At 45.1% G+C, this 16,397-nt stretch overlaps 1 protein-coding gene across 1 annotated transcript in view; it reads left to right on the top strand.

Annotated features, from left to right (window-relative positions):
- SPATA18 (spermatogenesis associated 18) overlaps positions 1-16,397 on the top strand; it is a 151,221-nt gene that overhangs the window by 105,314 nt on the left and 29,510 nt on the right. The gene's annotated exons all lie outside the window — the stretch shown is intronic.

Here is a 16,397-nt window from a genome sequence, read left to right as displayed (position 1 = left end):
TAACTATTTGTGTGTTACTGTTTCTGTTCTTCGTCGAAGATGTCGTCGAAGAAGACGGGATTCAAGCAGTGCGGCTCGTGTGCCCGGATGATGTCGATTACCGATCCACATGAAGATTGCTTGTGGTGTCTGGGTTCGGATCATGATGTCAAGGGCTGTCGATCCTGCCCTAAGATGAATCCTAAGGCTCTGCGGGAACGGGAGGCAAAACTTCTGCTGGCCAAAGTTTAAGGTAAAGAAGCCAAGAGATCTTCGAGGTCAAGATCTAGACGCTCGAGATCGAAGCCGAAGTCAAGATCGAAGTCGATATCGAGGTCGCGATCGAGGTCGAGATCGAGGTCGAGGGGCAGGTCGAAGTCGGCATCAAAGTCGGCTTCTGGACATGCTTCGGGATCCTCGAAGAGAAAGCACAAGAGGAAGAAGCATAGTTCTCGGCATCATTCGGGGTCGTCGGACTCGAAGAGGAATCTTCTCGAAGACATCATAAGGACTTTGTGTCTCCTTCTCCAGCTGGTGAGCCTGAAGGCGGAGCCTCGCCGGTGCGGTCTCGAGAGCATTCTCCGGATCCGGAGCTAAAACCGAATCCGGTTTCGGGTCAGTCTTCGGAGCATGAAGAGGACGTGGGAATTCCTCAGACACCGGCTCCGGAGGATGACCTGGAAGGTCAAAAGGGTCAAGAGGAGCCGAATCCGGAGCAGCCTCCTTCAGAGCAGCCATTGGGTTCGTACCCTCCCTTTCCTGGTCCTGGTCAGTACCCTTTGCATTTCTTAAATGCCATGTTTGGTGTTTATGCGAGGGCAATGTACCCCACTGGAGCACCTGCGGGTCCCATGGGTCCCTTGTCATTTAACTTGGGTGTCCCCCAAGCTTATGCTCCGGCACCTTTTCTACCATTTATGCCGGCGCCATATCCTCCTTGGCTCGGTACGGCGCCGCCGAGGTCATCGACTCCGTTCACGGCTTCGCCGGCTCCGGAGCGACCTCGGGATTTGGATCGGGGCTCGACGCCGGTTCCGGCTTCTCAACCTCCAGTTGTTCCAGTTCCTCGTTCGACGCCGGCTCCGACTCCGTCGGAGTCGTTACCGGATCCGACGACTTAGGTTCGTCTGGAGTGGTCGAGGCGTAGAGCCCAGCGTCTCTTGGAGGAGAAGGAATATGGGGACCCTGAAGTGGAGGAAGGCGAGCTTCAGGAGCAGGAGGATTGCTTTGAGGATCTGCATAGTGCAAGTAGCCTGGAACTTTCTCCAGAATGGGGGTTGCCTGTGGTTTCGGACGCACCCTCTAGGGATGTGGTGCCATACCATGTGGTTATCAAAAAGGCTGCAAAGTTGCTAAATTTGACTTTGCCTACAGTGGAGTTCAAATCTAATATCCTCACGGAGTTCTTACATTCGCCTTCTTCAGTTGTTGAGCCGACTCTGCTATTCACTGAGGCTCTGACTGAACCGAATTTAGAGGTCTGGAAAAAGCCTTTGTCTGCACCTGCGGTGTCCAGATCAGTGGCGAGACGATATAGGGTGGCACCTGGTGACCCTGAGTTCTTGACTTCTCATCCTTCGCCGGAAAGTCTGGTGGTGCAGGCCGCTTGTTCGAACAGGTCAGCAGGCTCTTTTTCCCAGGTTCCTGGTGATAAGGACTCCAAGAAATTGGATCAAGCTGCTAAAAAGGTTTTCTCCTCGGGTAGCATGTCTTTGAAATCTACAAATGCTACATGCCTACTGGGAAGGTATGTGCATGCCTTAATGGATTCGGTAAAGCAGTTGTCAACTAAGCTTCCGGAGGAAGACAGGAAAAACTTCAATGAGGTTGTCTCGGACACTCAGGCGGCAGCCCACCAGGTTATTCAGAGTTGAGAAAAACGACACAGGCTCGTGACTCCTAACCAGTAAGGCTAAGTCCAAATTATCTATACAACAACACAACTGCCAGTACTGGATTTTACTTGTCTAATTTAAGATGACCACTATGAAAAAAGCATAACGGTCTGCAGACCGCGCATGTTTGGTACAGAGGAAACAACACGGATCCTCCGGCCGCCAGCTACAAATTGATGCAGGCTCCGGTCATTTAAAATATACTTTTCAAAATACATGATATGACGACACGAGCAATTAAATAGTTGTCTATCGTCTGCACGCCATCTACTAGAGGATTGCTTAATTCACATTCATAAGATTGTTGGTCCTGAGGAGAACTCCGCAGTGGGGAGTTTGAAACGCGTCGACCTGTTGTTTTGGGTCCCTCTGTCAAATCGAAATTATATTATGATTAGTGCTCATTAAATAGGATTAATACCCCTGAGATTGCAATCATCACATTAATTATCATCTCTAAGATGTGAAACTGTTTATATGTATAAAGTATCTATGCCTTTGACATTAGGCCCTGAAATATTTCTGTTTTGTGGTATGAATGCAGATGTATGAAAGATTTGGCCAGAGTGAAAGTTTGGATGTGTTGTAAATGTTGTAAATTTTTCTGTACATTATGATCCAGTTGTAATGCTTTATTGTATTTTTGTACATACACATAAAAATTGAATGAATAAACTAGTGACGCAAATCAAAAAAACGGACCATTATGCTTTTTTCATAGTGGTCATCTTAAAATAGACAAGTAAAATCCAGTACTGGCAGTTGTGTTGTTGTATAGGTTATTCAGAGTGGCATGGACACGGCTGACTCTGTGGCTAGAGTGATGGGTTCTTCAGTGGCCACCAGAAGAGCCGCTTGGCTAAAGTCTTCAGAGTTTTCCGCAGACGTTCAGGCTACTCTCATGGATTTGCCTTTTGACGGCATTGGCCTCTTTGGAAAGAAAGCGGATGCGGCATTGGAGACGTTCAAATATAGCCGGGCGACGGCTAGATCTTTGGGCCTGCAAGCGAAAGGCTCTACCACCAGGAAGTTCATAGGCTTTGGGAGGTCTTCTTTTTGTCCCTTCAAACAAAGCCAACAACAGCAGCAACAACAGAACCCTCTGTATAAGTCATACAGAGGTAGACAAAGGGGTCATGGCCGTGGACGTCAGGCCTCCTCCTCCTCTACTTCCTCCTCTAATACCCACCCCCACCTACAACAGCAAAGCACCCTAGATCCGCCATTCCGGATCATGCGGGTCCGGTAGGGGGTCGGCTTACTCATTTTCTACGGGATTGGGAATCGGTTACATCAGATCTTTGGGTTCTCAATCTCGTAGAAAATGGGTATGCACTTCCTTTTCAGGAGTTCCCTCCCAATTACCCTCCTTGCCAAGGTTATTGTTCGGAAGACCACCTGCTTCTCCTGCAGGAAATAGTCCTGGCACTGTTCAGAAAGGGTGCGATAGAGGTGGTTCCGGAGCAGGAGAGGGGTCAGGGGTGCTACTCTCGGTATTTCCTGATCCCCAAAAAGGATGGCAGACTTCGACCAATCCTGGATCTCAGGATCTTGAACTTGTATCTGAAACAGGAAAAGTTCAAGATGCTCACTCTTGCGCAGGTACTTCAAGCGCTGTTGGAAGAAGACTGGATGGTGTCGATCGACTTACAGGATGCTTATTTCCACATCCCCATCCTGAAGTCGCACAGGAAGTATCTCCATTTTACGGTGGGGTCGCAACACTACCAGTTTGCGTCCTTCCGTTTGGACTTACTACTGCGCCTCGATTTTTCACCAAGGTGATGGCAGTGGTGGCAGCACATCTCAGGAGGTCGGGGATTCCTGTATTCCCGTATCTGGACGACTGGCTGATCAAAGCGGAGTCGCCAGAGAAAGTGCTCCTTCATCTGCGAGAGACAACTCAGTTGTTGCACAGGTTGGGTTTTTCGATAAATGTACCCAAGTCTCACCTGGTGCCCTCCCAGCGCAACCTGTTCATAGGTGCGGTACTGGACACTACTGTATGTCGTGCATTCCCTCCACCTCAAAGGATTCGCGACATACAAGAAATGATTCCTTTATTCTACAATGGAGCGGTTGTTTTAGTCCTAAATTGTTATTGTTATTTTAATTTTATACCGTGCCTAATCACCTGCAGGTCTCTAAGCGCCAGGAAAAGATGGTACAGGACAATAACAAAGCAGAGTCAGAGCAGAAAGCAACACTGAATTATGCCATGCTCAGGCTTCTCCTGAACAGTAGCGTTTTTAGGCTCTTTCTAAATCTTAAGAGGTTTCCTTCCTCGCGCAGCCCTCCAGGCAAGCTGTTCCACAATTGGGGAACCAACACTGAGAAGGCTCTCCCTCCCTTCGTCGCTAGCCTATAGCGAGAACAGGTCAGCAGCTGCGAGTCCGAAGACCGAAGCGTTCTCACCGGACAATACAGCTGCAGGCGCTCCTTGATGTAGGCCGGAGCCTTTCCATAAATTGCCTTGTGAGCTGTACACAAATTCTTCAATTCCACTCTTTCTTTAATTGGAAGCCAGTGTAGGCTTTGTAATAAAGGAGTGGCTTTAGACCTCCTCGGAAGTCTAAAGATCAATCGGGCAGCATCGTTCATTAGGACCTGGAGCCTGTTGGTAAGAGTTTTTGGTAGGCCAAGATAGAGAGCATTCCCATAATCAATTCTGGAGATGATGGTGGCGGCTACTATTGATCGCATCATGGGCTGTGAGAGGATAGGGGATAACTTCCGCAGTTGCCGAATGATATTAGTACAGCTGCCTACCACCGACGAGATCTGAGGAGCCGTCGACAGGTCAGCGTCCAACCTAATCCCCAAGCTTTTTACGGCCAGGCTTGGTTTTGGGGCAGGGCCCAACTCCATAGGCCAGTAGAGATCACTCCAAGGTGAAGAAGTGGATGGGATAACCAAGATCTCAGTTTTGTCAGGATTGACTTTTAAAAGGTTATCCGTCATCCATTGCACCGTGAACCTCAAGGTGTTCTGGGATTGGAGTTGCGCAGCCGTGGTGTCATTTATACTTAGCAGCAACTGCGTATCATCCGCATAGTTAAAGACTTTACAGTCCATCGCAGCCAGCGAGGCAATCAGTGGTTGCAGGTACAGATTAAATAGAATCGGGGACAGGGCAGACCCCTGTGGTACCCCACACTCTAGAAACCCCACCTCAGATGTTTCGTCCCCCAGTTGTATCTTTTGGGTCCTTCATGTAAGGAAGGATTCCAGCCACTGAAAAGCCAGGCCCTTAATCCCAAAGTTCTTTAGTCTATCCAAGAGCAAGGTGTGGCTGACGGTATCGAACGCCGCTGATAGATCTAATAAAATCAGGGCGCTCGCTTTCTTACAGTCAGCCCTACCTCTTAATTCATCCAGCACCGAGAGCATCACCAACTCGGTGCTGTGATGGGCTCGAAAACCCGCCTGCCTATCATGGAGTAGGTGGTATGATTCCAGATAGCAGGACAAGGACTGTAGCACATGCTGCTCAAGGATTTTTGAGAGAAAGGGTAGCTGGGAGATGGGTCTGTAATTCTTTAACACAGCAGGATCCGACCCCGTTTTTTTCAATAAGGGTCTTACCCGCGCCTCCTTAAGTTCACTCGGCAGATATCCCATGTCTAGCGATCTATTGAGGAGAGAGATAATACAATCCTCTAATAGAGGACGCGCGATGCGAAAGATCTCAGGTGGACATGGGTCAGCTGGGGAGCCAGATTTAATTTTATCCATCAGCTGTTCCAAGATAAGTGCATCCATCTCCGGGAACACTTCAAGAGAACAATCGCTCGCATATCCAGATGTTAGGGCGGTGGCAGTCCCTGTTGCCGCCCCATTCTCTATCTCCTGGACAATGATCTTCACCTTCTCCAGAAAATAGGCCTGGAAGGTGTTGCAATCGAAAGGGGCCCTGACGTTGTCAGATTTTTTACTCAGCTCGGCCAATATTTTAAAGGTTTCTTTCTGGATATTAGCCGCCTTGCTTAGGCGCGACTCAAGGTACTCCGCTTTAGCTTGGATCATAAGTTTTTTATATTGATGGAGGGAGGCCTTATAGATATTTCTATCCATGTCCTGCTTGGATTTCCTCCACAACCTTTCTAATTTCCTTAGCTTTGTTTTAGTTTCCCTTAAGAGTGGTGTAAACCAGAGAGCTTTCCCTTCGTCTGCTCGGTCTGATGGCTTCTTGTATTCTGTTGGTCAACCATGCACGCTGGCACATGAGGGCACTCCAGTGGTGCCTCCGCAGGCAGTGGTATCAGCACAACGGAGATCTCAGGGAGTCAGTGAGGACCTCCAGAGAAACTGCAGCGGATCTGTCTTGGTGGGGTGTGAAAGGCAATCTGTCTCAAGGAAAGCCTTTCCAACTGCCTCCATCGGTGGCCACAGTGATAACGGATGCATCCACTCTAGGGTGGGGTGCTCATCTGGGGGATCTGAAGGTCAAAGGTCTTTGGTCTCCAGAGGAAAGGTTGCTTCACATCAACCTTCTAGAGTTGCGGGCGATACGTCTGACGCTCAAGGCCTTCCTACCTTCCCTTCGCGGTCAGTCGGTTCAAGTCCTGACGGACAACACGACCGCGATGTGGTATGTCAACAAACAGGGAGGAGTAGGGTCGCAGTGTCTCTGCAGAGAGGCTCTGTGTCTCTGGTCCTGGGTTCAGGACCACCAGATTTGTCTGATGGCAAATCATTTGGCCGGAGTTCTGAACGTGCGTGCAGACATTCTCAGTGGGCAGTTCTCTCCCGACCACAAGTGGAGGCTCCATCCGGAGGTTGTTCACGACATCTTTCAGATGTGGGGGACTCCTCAGGTGGACCTTTTTGCCACTCGCGAGAATGCTCACTGCCTGTCATTCTGCAGTCTCCAGTATCCGATGCAAGGAGCTTTGGGGGACGCGTTTTAGTTGAGTTGGGGAAGTCAACTCCTTTACGTGTTTCCTCCCATACCCTTGATTCCTCGGGTTCTGAGGAAGATTCGCCAGGACCGGGCCCAAGTCATATTGGTCGCCCCGGATTGGCCAAGAAGTGTGTGGTACACGGACCTACTCCACCTCTCCTCTCACCCGCCGCTCCGTCTCCCTTTCAGGGTAGATCTCCTCTCTCAGATGGAAGGGCAGGTTCTACACCCCCACCTCCAGACATTACACCTTCATGCCTGGAGATTGAACGGGGCAACCTGGTTTCCTTTTCTCTCCCTCACGATGTGGTGGATATCATTCTTTCGGCCAGGCGTGACTCCACCAAGTCCATCTATTCGTATAGGTGGTCTAAATTTGTTGTTTGATGTAGGGAGAAGGCTATTGACCCTTTGAGGGCTCATTTGTCCGATATTTTGCAGTTTGCTCTTTCTTTGGTCCAGCAAGGATTTGCTGTTGCCACAGTCAAAGGTTACCTTTCGGCATTGTCGGCATTTCTCTGTTTGCCGGATCAGCCGTCTCTTTTTAAATCTCCAGTGGTTTTGAGGTTTCTGAAGGGCCTCACTAATAAGTTCCCTACTTCTCCATTTATCGTGCCTCAATGGGACTTAAATCTTGTCTTAACATTCTTGATGGGTTCTCCCTTCGAACCCTTACACAAGTGTCCTGTGAGGCTTTTGTCTTTTAAGACGGTCTTCCTAGTTGCGATCACCTCGGCAAGGAGGGTGAGTGAGCTTCAAGCTCTTAGTTCTAAGCCCCCATTCCTGACCATTCATGCTGATCGAATGGTTCTTAGGACCAGGGCTGCTTTTCTGCCTAAGGTGGTAACTCCCTTCCATCTAGGACAGTCCATTACCCTTCCAAACTTCTATCCTCCCCCTCACCCTTCCAAGGAGGAAGAGAGACTGCACCGTCTGGACCCTAAGAGGGCGGTGTCCTTTTATCTTGATAGAACAAGAGACTATCGAGTGGATGACCAGCAGTTTGTTGGTTTTGCTGGCTGCCGGAAGGGTAGAGCGGTGCACAAGCGCACACTTTCCAGGTGGATAATTCTGTGCATCAAGATCTGCTACTCTCTGGTGGTTAAGGACCCTCCTGAGGGTATAAGAGCTCATTCTACCAGGGCAAGGTCTGCTACTTCTGAATTGTCTAGAGGTGTACCTGTTGAGGACATTTGCAGAGCCGCGACTTGGGCCTCCCTCCACACTTTCGCGAAGCATTACTGCTTGGATACCGAGGTGAGGAGGGACGGCCACTTTGCGCGCTCTGTCCTTCAAGATTTCTTGGTGTAGCAGGGTGGACACCCTCCTCCGGGAGTGGGGACTGCTGTGGGACTCTATTCACAAGGTGAGGAATCCACTGGCAGATGTATCTATCAGAAGAACAAGTTACTTACCTTTGGTAACGCTTTTTCTGGTAGATACAGTATCTGCCTGTGGATTCCTCACTGACCCACCCGCCTCCCCGTTGTCCACTCTGCTATACCTGAGTTTATGTATTTTTATGTATATTTATATTTGTATATATATTGGGTTTTTAATACCTTTGCTACGCACTATGTGTGCAGTTTTGAGTTGTATGTACTATGTACACTATGTATATGTATATCTGCTGTCATTGGTCCGCCCGGGTGCCGCGAAGGCACGGAAAAAAGGGCGGAACTGATGTCATCACGCCGACGTAGGCCTAATAAGGAGTCAGTGTCGTCAGACGGAGTCGCGCGCGATGCTGTGCTCCTATGACGTCGGCCATGCCGGCGTGCTACAAAGAATTTTCCGAACGTTGCTGACGCAAGGGGGATATTCACAAGGTGAGGCATCCACAGGCAGATACTGTATCTACCAGAAAAAGCGTTACCGAAGGTAAGTAACTTGTTCTTTAGGGCAGAATAAAGTGAACGTGCCTACAAGGGATTTTTCTCACAAAAAATCTTGTTGATTCAAAGAACTATATCTGTGAAACCCTACTTAGTGACTTCAAGGAAACAAATGAACAAAATCAATGATATTCATTCGGAACGACTGTATCCACAAAGGAAAACAAAACTGGTGCATATTTTTTTTAAACAATTGCTAATTTATGTAGAAAAATCTGTTTATAAATCGGGGTATAAAATGCAAATAACATAAATACAAAAGTAACTGAGATAGATTGTTTCTACAGCAACTACTTCTCATAAACACTCTTGTTGTAACCCATTTCAAACCTTTTCAATCAGGAGAACATCATTGGATAGTCTATGAACATTTCCAGAGAATTATTTTATACATGAAAATGGGTGAAATTTTCGATGTTTCGGTCTAGTTTCGTGCTATCATCTATAAGACCATCTTCAGGACGAAATGTTCCTATGTGGACTGAAGACCCCAGATCAATAATTGAATACAGTCTGATAATTGTTCACAGAATTGGACCGACATCCCTAAATCTAGACTGATATTAAGGCGGCGCTTGCAACAGTTACTTCACAAGAGAAGGTTGTGGACACCCTCTGTTTAGGGTCCTACGGGTGCTGTCACAGCGAAAACCAAATTCGATTTAATCACACTTGTTGCGTTTCCTGCATTTGGATACCGTCACAGATCGGGTCTTGGTCTTTTAGGGCATTTACAAAAGATCCCTGATGTACTCCAAGAAATATAATATTCGTAGTCTGCTGGGACTACTCCCAACTGATAGAACTTTCATATGGAGACTTTTTACTGAATGGAACATTTTAAATGCTAAAATGTGACTAGAATGTTGATTTGAATATGTTACTTTTTTCCTCTTCATGGAAAATATTTTCCCCTTTACAGAGACCCCTTCACCTGTATCCCAAGAACAAAATATGTCTTTTTTTCTATGATTGAAATCTGTCTCCTCGAAATATGCAAATACTGACTATATTTAACCTGACGTTTCCTACACAAAATACCGACAACCCATCGTAATGGTCGAATGTTTGCATTGATAACTACATTTTCACAACGTAAAATTCCACCTTTTCTAATCCTGTAAATCAAAATTAGGATTTTACATTTGCAAAGTGCAGTTTATGCACACGTGCAACTGAAGTGCCTGAATACCTTTTTGAATTTGGACAGTGTCTTTTGATCTAATGTTTTATTATATAACAGCTGGTGACCCATGAGCATTAGCATGCAGCTTTTCAACAGTTCTTAGTCTTGTAGAAATCCAGGCCACATTTAGAAAAGAAAATGTAGGGCTAACAACCAAACAAAGTAAGCTCCTCTTTGTTCACTTCATAAGTCCCCAAACTTGGGGCCTGATTACGATGCCGGTCGGACTTTCATTCAACCGGCACTGTGGCGGAAGCAGGACCAACCGACTAGAAGTCGGCAGTCCCGCTGCCCACATTACAATGCGATCGTCTTCAAGGCAGTCGCAATGTGTGTACTTTGCATTGCTGCAGGCTGCCGCACACGCCGCATTATAAAATATACACATTTTTACCATCACTGCACTATGTGGCAGGCACCATGCGATGCCTGCTTCATGGTTCAGGGATATTTAGGAGGGCACCATAGGTGCCCCCCAGGGCCCATAGCAGAGGGCTAGGAGAGGGAAGGGGGTCTTGCTAGGGGCCCCTAAAGTCGCTATCTGCCTGCCTTTCATTGGTGGGTTAACCGTCATGAAAGGGCCGGCGGAAAGGGACATCCTAATCCCAATGTAGGGAATAAGAATCCGACCGCTGCACTGACGGGATCTTTGATCCTGCCGGACGTGGCAGTCTCTTCCCCCGCCAGCTGAGCTCCGACTGCCTGCATCCTAATGTGGCAGTCGGATCTATTAGGCTGGATGGCGGTGGGACTGCCACCGACAGCCTGACGGTGACGGTCCAACCGCCATCGTAATCAGGCTCTTAATTAGGCAAGCTAATATGTTAAAAGTTTACGACAAACTATATAATACAAACATCTTTTTTCTATTTTTTAATATAAGCATCTCGAACAATTTTTTGCCAAATTTGATGAATTATGGGCTTAAAATCCTAATTTATACATAATTATGTAAATGTTAACCAAACTTCCACTAACAAGCATACAACATATAACTACCAACTTCACAGTCAGACCCTGGTATTGTACATCACTGTACAATATTTTATTCTATGATCATCAGTATTGTGTATATCGTATTCATAATGGTCTTTTTAAAAAGAGTTTCAAACGGTAATTTAAAAGACTACAGTGAATACTATGTACGTATCATAAAATTAAATGTACATAACATGCACAGTCTTTTTTTCCTTTTTGCTCAGTGGGTAAAATACTCTCCCTTGTGAAAAACATCCCTTCCCACCTTCTCCACCATCCCATCAGTTACTCTTCCTATTCCTACAAATGTACTCCAGACCTTCACAAGAGCAATGCGGTTTTTGGAGGTGGACACTAAAATTACATTCTCCAAACATTGTCAGATACCCACTGCACACATCCCATTTTATTCAGAGGTATATAACTGTTGTTTTCCAGATGGCTCTGTCATAGTTGCTTCCACCATTAAGAAAATACACATCACCAAGCACTGATCAGGGGACACAGCGTCAGAAGGCCCGACCTTATGTTTAAGGTGTGCGGGTTTGCAGGCACCATGGGGGTCATTAGTATGGCGGGCAAACTTTGTCCGCCCGCCATACCCCCGGGAATCGGGACCGCCCGCACTGCTTGCGGCGTTCCAGCACCCATAATTAGGATGCGCCAACCACACTGGCGGGCGCATCGTGCATTTGTAACATTGCAGTGGGCAGTGCCGAAAGCACCGCCCGCCGCAATGCCACAAATGCAAGTTTTGCGATTCAATGCACAACGTGACAGGCACCGCGCGGTGCCTGCCACGTTGTACAGTGAACTGCAGGGGGGTACCATAGGCAGCATCAAAAGTCAAAAGGTCCCATGGTTATACATATCAAAAAACATATCAAAATAAATCTTTACAAATTCTAATACAATTTATTGATCAGTCAGGAAAAATGATTAAAAACACAGTGATAATAAAAAATAGTTTCCTAAAAATGCATCATATATCAAGACATCAATGCAATTATTAAAAATTACAATAAGAGACAAAAAATGAAAGTGAATCATTTAAAAAACATCCTACGTTATTAATCTGATTAGAATCTATACATCATGTCAGGCTAGTATCAGCAAATGACACCCTAATAGTTCCTCGAATTTAATTCAAAATTTTTTGAATTAAATTCGAGGAACTATTAGGGTTTATGTTTTTTGATATATAGTTACTCGAATGTAATTCAAAATTGTTTAAACTAAATTTGAGGAACTATTAGGGTTTATGTTTTTTGATATATAGTTCCTCGAATGTAATTCAAAATTGTTTGAATTAAATTCGAGGAACTATTAGGGTTTATGTTTTTTGATATGTACAACCATGGGACCTTCTGACCTTTGATGCTGGCGTGAATGAAGTGTGGATGGGATTAGGGCATCCATTAGTATTATTTCTCCAAGGGATCTTTCCTTTTTTCTGGCCGTGTTGGTACCCAATCCCTTGGCTGGTGGGCCACTCCCAATTTTCTTTGAGATATCATTACTAATAGCCATTCATATACTGGGAAATCCATATGGTTGTTTATTCCTATTAATTTCTCCTTAATCAAGTTTACAAATTCATGAAATGTCTTTGTGATTCTTGGACATCGTACAAACATGTTTAAGTGGTCAGCAATTGTTAATTCACTGCAATGACAATCATTGATGATTCAATTAAATATCTCATTAATTTTGGATGGTGTCATATGAGAGTGATTAATTATTTGAAAGAATATTCTCCTATATTATACTGTTAAAAAAGTCAAAAGATACAATGGAATTGCAGTTCCCCATGTTAATTGTAAAACATCTTGAAAAAGCGACGATGTGCACACCTTCTTTAATCCTTTAACTCCATTCCTTATTTATGTTGATGTTTTTCATCAAATTGCGTGCTCCGCGGAAAACGTGGTCAGCCCTTTGCCACGCCAAGAGTATGAACAAGAAAGTTCGTAGCGGAACTCCGCCCCCATCCATTTTTCGTCAATGATGCAAGTAGATGGAAGACACTCCCCCGAACGATTCTAGGTCGCGTCGCAATGTTCAAAATGATAATGTTGCCGCGGTTTCTTTATGCCCTACAGAATGAATATTTTCCTCTTCCCCGACAGGTTTTTAAAGATATAAATGCTGAGCTCCGGTCATTGCTCTGGTTAGGGAAGCAACCCAGGATAGCCCTAGAGACGTTGCAGAGGAATCAGTATAATGGGGGAATCTCCTTGCCGAATATTGAAGCGTATTACTGGGCAGAACACTTATCGCCGATAAATGACTGGCTTCACACCCCGGCGGATCACCCCACGTATAGACTGGAGAGAGGGATGATGGCTCAACGCACCTGTCTGCATTATATTTATGGGGGTAGAGGGAAGGAGAGACTTCTCTCTGCAACACGGGTTTCTGTGGAGGTGTGGGGGAGGGCGACAAAGGCAATTGGCTGGACTCACAAACCTACGAAACAGACCCCGATATGGCACTGCTCATTGCTAACGGAGCTGCATAAGTTGAGGGGGTTTAAAAAGTGTGATGACATTGGCATTTCTGTACTGGGGGACTTGTTGAAAAGGTGAGAGTTGAAGTCCTTCCAAGTGCTGAGGGTGGAACATGGGCTGCATCACACCCAATACTTGAAATATGCGCAGCTGCGTCATGCTTGGAGGGCAGAGAAGGCACTCTCATGTCCCCTTCTAGAGTATGCCCTGCTTGAGGGCCATCTACTGCAGGAGCACGTCCCGAGCAAATTAGTCTCTTTGACCTATAAAACTTTGATTAATAATATGCCAGATGGTCTGGTGAAATTGAGAGAAACATGGGAACTAAACTTGGGGAAAATGGACACGATCAACTGGGAGACCGCCCTGATGCATCCCAGGGAAGTTGCAATAAAGTCCCGCCTTAGGCTCATTCAATATAAAATTCTGCATAGGAGTTATTATGATAGGCAGCAACTGCACAGAATGGGGCGTGCTAGTGATACTAACTGTCTGAGATGTGGGCATGTGAAGGGAGACTTTTATCATACTATCATACTATCTGGGAGTGTGGCGTAATCCAGGAATACTGGGTCAGGATCTTAGGAGAATTAAGCAAGATACTGTAGACAGTCCTCCCGGTGGAGCCCAAATTGGTTCTTCTGGGCATAACGAATGATGTGGACTTGAATCACCCACTTCTGATTTTTGTAACAATGGCCTTGGTGGTGGCTAAAAGGGACGTGGCCCGGGCGTGGGGCGCTCCGACACCCCCTCAGTTAGAGGATTGGAGACTGGGCATGGATTTGTACATGGCAGCGGAAAGTGTCACCTACAAGGCCAGGGGGTGCCCCAAGAAGTTTACCAGAGTATGGGGGAAATGGAGACGATATTATGGTTTGGATGGGGGATCGTGAAAGTAGGAGGACAGGTTACTCGGTTATCCTGGTTGCATGGGGGATGTTCCCTGGCTAATCTGTGAAATATGGCGACTGGTGGGGCATCATTTTATTACTGTGTAGTAATACTGGTGGGACTATGGGTCTGGTGGGTGGGGGGAGGAGGGTGGATGGGGGGCAAAGTATGGAGGATGGATACATGTGACATGCTTGTTTTGTTTATGCATTTTAAAAAAGCAAATACAAATATTTATATATAAAAAAAAGACTCTTGGTATCATTTTGTGATCGTCATTTAAAAGAGATATGAGACGATATGAAGAAGGTATTCCAAGATCGCATTTCTTCACACACTTTACGTACAGTATTGCATAATGAATTGATATTCCGAACCGGTTATATAAGCGTCTCACAGGAGAGCAATTTAATATCCATAACATCAGAGTAAAAAAAAATGTTGGGGATTTTTCTAAGCTCAAAGTATTCCTCTTAAATGGAATGCTGCTTTGAGGACACTGTTTTGTAAGTATGAATCTAGATATGTAGTGAAACAAAACATTTTCATAATAAAAAAGCAATTATTGTTTTTATCAAGTTTAAATTATATTACATGTAAAAACCCTTCACCAAAATCGGTTATATTAGTATCGTCCAGATCACTTTTTGCTTGAAAACAGCAATTATCATGTGAACGTTTACCAGTTAGCCTTTGCAAAGCGTCAGGAGTTGTAGGGCATTCCATATGCAGCACTTTACTTTGTAATATTTGCTTTATTTGAACCTGAAAGAGGTATATTTTTTTTGGGACCTTGCAAGGAAGTGTTTTTGGCAAGAACAACAAACCCACAGCTATTCGGAAAAATACTGCATGGTGCTGTTTTCCCTTGTTCTTTGGTAACTCGCACAGCACTTTAGTCATCCCGACAAGTCAACATTGGTACAAAAGGCTGTACTGTGCTTATTGCCCCATCTGACAGTCCTTCCACGTCTGATATTATGGACAATATCTACAGAGTGAGTCTCACCAGTCCCTTTAGTTAATTCAATCTGTAATGTACGTGAAAGTGATCAATAAATGCATTGGATTGATTCATTAAAAACTTGAGTATGTCTAACAGAATATTTTTACCATTCTTCCAGCAAATATGTTTTTCCTAAAAGACTGAATGTCCTACTTTCTATATTGGTTCTGATAAAACGTTCCCTCTTTCCAATGAAGGCTAACAACACCTCCTAGATAAATAGTTGTCCATTACCTTATCTAGTTCATGTGCCAGCTATGAATATTGCATCAAGACTACCTGCTATAAATAGTACCGATCTAGCTTATGTTTTTTAGTTTTCTCTAGAAAACATATTTAACCTAAGAGTTAACCTAAGAGCACATCCCTTTCCCTTCAGCAACCTTCATTTAGCTGCCATCTTTGGCGAAAAGGCAGAAGTACACTGCTTATAATTTGCAATGATGCACTTGAAGCTGCTGTTGAATAATAGGCATAGTTTGTTCATATGAGGGCTGCTTTTAAAAAGACCCATGAATCCACCTGAACAACCTCTCCTAACTAAAGGAATATCTGATTTTAATCTTCAATGGTTTGATGCCTTCTCTCTTTAATTTGCCACCTGTGACTTTTGCTAAATGTTGATAGTGATAGTGCCCGTGCCTTCCAACCAACGTCCAACATCTCAGATCACTGACAGAATATCAGAAACAGGAATATCCTGTGGACAGAATATCGTGTCAAACATTTTGACAACCAAAATATCGAGAAGGCAAGGGCAAACAGGTAAGTATGGATTGGTATTCTTAAATCCACATCTACGTACCTCGACGATATATATATTGTCAAGGTACATAGATGTGGAGTTATATATAGTAAAGCTTTGCTTACCTATGGAAACTTATCTTCATGATGTTTTTGTCCTCGATATTCTTGACACAATATTTTGTCCCATGGTAGTTTTGTTTCTAATATTCTGTCTAAACACCTTTAATCTTCCTAATGCACTGTACTCTTTGACACAAAGCCCACCTACGACCCCTTCTTTTCAACATATCTCTGGTTTACTAATATTCCCTCCACGTGTGATTTTCAAAATACCGCATCATTCTTTATCTTTAAATAGTCTTAAATGCAAAAAGGATAGAAACAATCCTTCACACCCTCTCAGT

Source organism: Lissotriton helveticus, chromosome 2_2, assembly GCF_964261635.1.
Source record: "Lissotriton helveticus chromosome 2_2, aLisHel1.1, whole genome shotgun sequence".
Lineage (NCBI taxonomy): Eukaryota > Metazoa > Chordata > Amphibia > Caudata > Salamandridae > Lissotriton > Lissotriton helveticus.
The sequence above is the reverse complement of the archived record's forward strand: the minus strand, read 5'-3'. Positions and strand labels throughout refer to the sequence as shown.